Here is a 6,804-nt window from a genome sequence, read left to right on the forward strand (position 1 = left end):
GCAGTTATTCCTACTGACCCAGGACTCCCAAAAAAGTTTGGTGTCATCTCCAGAGGTTGTCTGGTAAAGGAGAAAGTAATGAATTTCCGTGGTATTTTTCACAACTATATATTAAGAATTCTCTCTTTATCTTTTCAAAGGTTCAGGACTATGGATGTAGAGTACAGCATTTTCATGCTAGATTGATGTGTTGATTAATTCTGCCACCCTTTTAATTCTTTGCTATAAGAGAGGACTTTCTAGATGGGAGGTTGGAAGTATCAAGTTATATAAAAAAAATCATCCACTCACACCTTAATTTGGATCTCAGAGTTCAACTACTTCAACAAATCTCTCATTTTACAAGAGGAAATTGAGGTTGGGGAAGTTCAACACATAAAGGCAGTAAGCACCATAGGCAATATTTGAATCAAGGTCTTCTGATTTTAAAGCATCAATTCACTATCTCCCTAACTAAAAAAACATTTTGCACAAATAAAGTCAGTGCATATAGACTGAGAGGAACAAAATTACTGTAGCAAGTTTGTTAATAGAAGTCTGACATCTAGGATTTATGAAAATTTACTAAAATATAAAAGATCAAGAGCTTTATCCAGATAAGCAGTAAAACAAAGTTTTCAAAACAAGAGCTACAAACTATTAATGACTATAAAAAAGCACATACCAAAGTAAATAAAAGAAGTACAAATTATAAGAACTCTTGAGATTTCACTTCAGACTCAATAAATTGGCAAAGGTGAGGGAAAAAAATGGCCATTAACCTAAAGGAACAGTGGAAAAATAAGACATGCTAATTAATACACTGTTGGCAAAGCAGTGAATTGCTCTAACTATTCTGGAAAGAAAAAACTGTCTAAATTAACATCTTTTGGCATATCTTTACTGAGCACCTCAAGGAAGAAAAAGACAGGTAAGTTCCAGAGTATGTCAAGATATTCATAGTAGTAGCAAAAATGTGGAAACAAAGTAGGTGCTCGTGATTGGGGGAATGAACGAACAAATTGGGGAATATGAATTGAAAGATTATTATGTACTATAAAATGGTGAATTGGGAATTCAGAGAAACATCAGATCTGCATAAATTGATGCAGAGAAAAATCAGCTCAACTAAGAGAACAATCTAAATAATAACTACAATGATCTAATAAAAAGAATACCAAAAAGAGGTAGATCTCTAAGTAACTAATAATCAATTTTGGTCTCAGAAAACAAATAATGAAATATGCCTATTTTCTCTTGGCAAGAAAGGTTACGTAGAACATTGTAGCATTGTCCAATGAAGTCACTGTAGAGGTTGTTATTGCTTAACTGTTTTTCTTTGTTACAAGAAAGGATTTAATTGTGAGTGGGTGGGAACATCCAGAAATGAACATTAACATGTATTCATCAATACCTGGCACCATGTGCCAAATACTGTGCTATGTGTTGGGGATACAAAGAAAGGTAAGATAGTATCTACTCTCAAAAGGTTCACTATCTAACAACATACAAACAACTATGGATAAAAAATATACAGGATAAAGGGAAGATAATCAACAACGAGAAGGCACCAGAATTCAAGAGGATCAGGAAATGCTTCCTGTAGAAGGTGGGACTTTAGCTGGAACTTGAAGGAAGGAAAGAGATCAGGAAGGAAAGAATTTCAGGGAGGACAGCCAATGAATCAATAGATGGAATGCCTTCTGTAAGGAAGAGCAAGGAGGCCAGTGTCACTGCATACAGGACGTTGAACACAGTGTAAGAAGATTGTAAAGGTAGAAAATCAGAGTATGAAGGGATCTGAATACTAAAGATAAAGATATGATTGTGAAGGTAATAAATTGCCACTGGAGTTTATTGAATGACAGGTGTAGGGAGGTGGGTGGATGTGTGGGCATATGGGGGAGGAAATAGAAGTGGGGGAAAGAGAGAAAAAGAGAGATGGTCAGTTTCACATTTTTAAAAAGATCAATTTGACAGTGGAGGGAAGGATAGACTGGAGGGGGGGGGGGGGGGGAAGATCTAAAACAGAAAGACTGACCAGCAACTAGAGCAATAATCCTAAAATGAGGTGATTAAAGAATCAAGAGCTAAAAGGGAGCTTAAAGATCATCTGCTCCAACCCTGACATTTTAGAGATTTGAGTGAATCACTCGTCTCTACAACCTCTGAAGTCCCTATGGTCATCCCAAGGATGTCAGTTATTATGATAGTCCATTGCACCACACTTTATTAAATGTCAATGACTGCACATCTTATATTCCTTCACAACTTAGTGCCCATATCGTATATTCCAATGATTTATCTTTATCAACTAGTTATAAAAGACCCTGTTATTTATCAATTATCTAAACATATCTAATCTGTCTACTTCAGAAGATAACATGAGCAACAAGGTATAGCTAGTTCCAAGAGAGATGACTAAGTTCACACTCTACCTCTGATGCTTACTGCTTATTTGGCATTAGCAAGTCACTTGTCCCCTCCCCACAAGAGTTTTCTAAATCAGGACAAGGACTGGATGGCCTCTTGAGTTTTCTTCCACTCTGTATCCATGATCCCATATTATACTGTTGTCTTCTATTATAAAGGAAACACAACAAGTATTTCCCTATTGGTCATTTCTAATCATCAAGAGACCAGTAAATTGGGTAATATTTGAAGAACTTCTCATTACAATTCCTTGCAAGATGTTTTTTCAATTTGTTGGACTCCTAATTTTTTAAAGTAATGTTAAACCTAGACTCCTGTCCCACGTTAAAATGTTTTTCTCCATTTCACTATTTTTCCATGAAATACTGTGTCCAAATCCAGTCTCAGACACTGACTAGCTAGTTGGTAGACCTTGGGGAAGTCTTTGCCCTTCATGTATCCTGGTTTCAAAGAACTGATGACTTCTTAGGTCTCTGCCAGCTCTCTAGCCCACTACTATCATATTCAGTGACTAAAAGGTTGCTGATTAGGATGAGTTCACAATCTCATGTGTGCAGTCTGTGTTTGGAGAAATTTGCTACTCTTTTATAATAATGTTTTCACCTGGCTCAACCCCAAATGATCTATTAATTATGAATATGTCTAGTCAATCCTAAGATTTTACAGAGAAGTTTTTCAATTAGGAATTGCTTATACAACTAAATAAATGTTCCATCGAAAATTCTATGAGAGGTAAATGGTAAAGCAAAAATGGAAAGTGTTCAGAATAAAATTTATTGGAGACTTCATATATCAGATAACTAGCTGAGGATCATGCACCTGGAAGGGGCTTAACAAATGCTTGAAATGCAGAAAATAAATGAACAAAGAGGATCTTGAATTCTACTGTGTTTGTTTTTTTGGGTAGGGATGAAAAGGTCTGAGAAACAGCTCAAATTGCCTAAAAGATGAGGTTGGGAGTTAGAGTCGATTAAGAACTGAGTTCAAATCCTTTCTCAGACCAATTTTATGTCCCCTGAGCAAGAACTTAATTCTCTGTGACTCAATATTCCAATATGCAAAATAGGAATGATCATAGAGAGCCTACCTCACAAGGCTGTGAGGACTAAAGGAGTTAATTTATGTAAATCGCTTTGCAAACTCCAGAGCACTATAGAAACGCTATTATTAGCTTCAGTTATTTGAGAGATCACGACTTCCAATCCAAAGAACAAACTGCCAAGTCAAAGGGAGGTTAAATTCCCTCGAGGAAGGAAATCATAAAAGTCATTCACGATGTTGTCCATATCAATATGCTCAATGTTAAAAATTCCCTCCTCCCACTCCAGGGTTTAACAAGGAAACTTAGAAACGAGCCGCGAGGAGGGAATGCCAGCACTGCTCCGCGCAAGTGGGCCCTTCCTAGGGCTCCTATCTTTTCTAAACTGTAGGGGGCTTTCACCCTCCGTGACAACGGAAGTAGTTTAGTTTTCACCAGCCAACACAGGAAGGAATGTCAAAATACAATGACACTTGCAGAGATACCCCGAATCGGCCTAAGCGACGTGAGGGGGCGTCACTCGCGACTAAACCTGCACACGTGGGAGCCCGGAGCCCACCCCCCACCCTATGCCCCAACCATCTGCGAGCCCAGGTCCCGATGGGCCCTCATGAAGTGGCACATGACAAGGCCTGGGGGGAAAAAAAAAAACCACGACTTTAAATTGGGATGGCATCCGAACCCTTTGCTCGCCTCCGCCAGGGACCCCCTACTACCTCTCTTCCAGCCCGATTCGCTGCACCCCCCCCCCGCCCTAGCGCCCACACACGTGTTAGCCCGACACCGCCCCACCGGGTCCCACGTGCGCTCGGTCTAATACACTCCCCACGTGTGGGCGCCCCACGGACCTTCGCGGTCGCCGGGGTCACCGCATGCCCCTCGGGTCCCCGGAGGGGGGAGGTAGGAAAGGGCAAAGTCTCGGGTGTGGAAGTCTCACAGACAGCAAAAGTATCCACGCCCCTCCTTCCTAAACTCCCATCCTCTCCCCCCTCCCCAAAACCCCAGGGCTGGGGGCGACGGCCCCTTTAAGACGCGGCCCTGTAGCTGCCAGCGGAGGGGGGGTGCAGTGCGGCCTACGCCCCCCAGGCCGCCTGCCCACGCCTAGCGGACTCACCTCCGGCCGCCGGGCCCCGCCGCCGCAGCCGCGGCGGCGGCGGAGGGGGGGGGGAGTGAGTGGAGTGCGGGCGGGGGCCGAGGGGGGGGTCGCCCCGCCGATGGTGGCGCCGCCGCTCGCTCGCTGGGGCCGCGGCTCGGTGAATGCGCTGGGCGCGGACGCTCCTCGCTCCCTCGCTCAGCGGCTCCTGGGACCCCAAGATGGCGGCGGCGCTGAGGCGGCTGCGGGCGCTGGGCCGGCGGCGGCGGCGGCCACTTTCACTCACTGAGAGGAGCGGAGCAGGGACACGGGGAGCCATGGCGGGGGGGAGGAGAGGCGCCATGGCCAGGCCTGAACAATCGAGCCGCCGCTCGCCCAACACGTCGTCGCCCCTCCCGCGCCCCCTGCCCGCCGCTCGCTCCGTGACAGCCGTGACGGCCACGGCTACCCGCTTCGCACAGCTCGCGCTCCACTACCGCCGCCTGACGCCCCTCGCAGATCGGGGTTCGAGGTGATCCTGATCAATGTCATCGGTGTACAGATTGGTTGGGGCTGGGACTGGCGGAGATTGCCGAAAGGCTGCGGGGAGGAGGAGGACGTAGCCTGGGTGAGCCAGCAGATCTCGCGCTAACAGATGTCGCGAGAGTTCACAGCTTCGGCAACTGCCGAGGGAGGAGTCCTGTGACCGGAAATGATGTCAGCTAGAGGCAAAAAGTCTTTGGAATATTAGATCAACGGAGATATTTCCCCCTTTCCCCTCTTTCCCCCACCCCATTTGATTCTGTGGGCTGTACATTTGTTGGGAAAGTAAGAAGAGTTTCCAGTCCGTTTGCTCCTTGTAGTCTTAAGTGATGTTTAGCTCCCAGAGCTTTTGGGGTCATCCCTGTGGACCCAAGGTTCCCTTTGGATTTCATAACGCAGGGGTCAGTCAGGTAATAAGACAACTGCTATATGTTTATTGCTTTTATCTCTATTATTTAATTTGCTTTTAATAGAAACCTCATGAGATAAGTGCTAGGGAGTGGGTCAGCCAACTCATATAATAAGGTGAGATCTTCAACGTTGCAGTCCCGTGCCAGGATAATAATAACACAACTATATACCAGTTAGATAATGCTTTAATATGTGTAAAAGACATTATATGTGTTATCAGGGGCTAGCAGACAACTGTTACTCTGTCGTTTTTAAGCCCTCTCATACTTTTTGGACCCCATTTGGAATTTTCTTGGCAAAGATACTGGAGTGATTTGCCATTTTCTTCCCCACCTCATTTTGCAGACGAAGAAACTGAGGTAGATGGTGACTTGCCCGTAATCACACAGCTAGTAAGTGTCTGTGGCTAGGTTTGAACTCAGAAAGATGAGTTTGCTGTCTTCAGTCCCGGCCCTCCACCACTTTGCTACCCAGCATGATAGAACTGGTCTCCAAGCCGGGAAAACCTGGGTTCAAGTGCACAAAGCAATTAACTGAGATTAATTGCAGAGAAGGTCCAGTCTGCATTGATAGAGGAATTTCCTCACCTACAAATACTAATGAAATTCTAGTTCTAGTCCTAAATCCTTTACATACGTCATTTGATAATGGAAAGGACACGGGAGATCAGGTCTGACTAGCTTCCAGTTGTTTGAAGCACTTATAGGCTCCAGAACCTGTGGGGCTATCCCAGTGGATTCTGTAATACAGGTGTCAGTGGGATAGTCAGGTAGTAATAACACATAACTGCTCTGGTTTCATTTAACTTTACAGGAAGTTGGTGAGATAAGTAGACTTCTGAATGGTAATCCCCACAAGTGCCAAGAACTTCAGTTTATTACTGAGAGATAGCCAACCCTTTTATCAACAGAAAATTCAAACTGACTTCAGCAACTTTTGGTAAGAAATAACTTATGATGTGAAAGACATTCATTTCTATAACCATGGCACAATTTAACCTTTTCTTGTACAGCATAAATCATTCTTAAATAAAATTAAGGTTAAGGCAATAGTTTTCCATTCCTTCATTTCTCATTGCTTATGGGACATCCATTTTAGTGTACCAATATTATCTGAAATTTACTGTGTCCAGAATAGAACTCATTTTATTTTTTTAATGATCCAGTGGAAAAAAGATGCCTATTTTTAATTCTACATCACTCTATGGTACCATACTCCACCTGGAATTGATCAACTCTTCCCTAATTTTATATTTACAGTATGGTGCCTTTTCCTAACAATAACTGAATTCCATAACAACTAGTCTCTGACCTAGCAAAGGTAGCCT

General features: G+C 43.6%; 1 protein-coding gene across 1 annotated transcript in view; it reads right to left on the reverse strand.

Moving 5' to 3' along the window:
• The window catches only part of INO80 (INO80 complex ATPase subunit), a 104,766-nt gene extending 100,143 nt beyond the window's left edge, over positions 1–4,623 (reverse strand). The window contains exon 1 of the mRNA XM_031952111.1: positions 4,566–4,623. The gene's annotated coding sequence lies outside the window, so the exon portion shown is untranslated. The remainder of the gene's footprint in view (positions 1–4,565) is intronic.
• Positions 4,624–6,804: the final 2,181 nt, after the last annotated feature.

This window comes from Sarcophilus harrisii, chromosome 2 (genome assembly GCF_902635505.1).
Source record: "Sarcophilus harrisii chromosome 2, mSarHar1.11, whole genome shotgun sequence".
Classification (NCBI taxonomy): domain Eukaryota; kingdom Metazoa; phylum Chordata; class Mammalia; order Dasyuromorphia; family Dasyuridae; genus Sarcophilus; species Sarcophilus harrisii.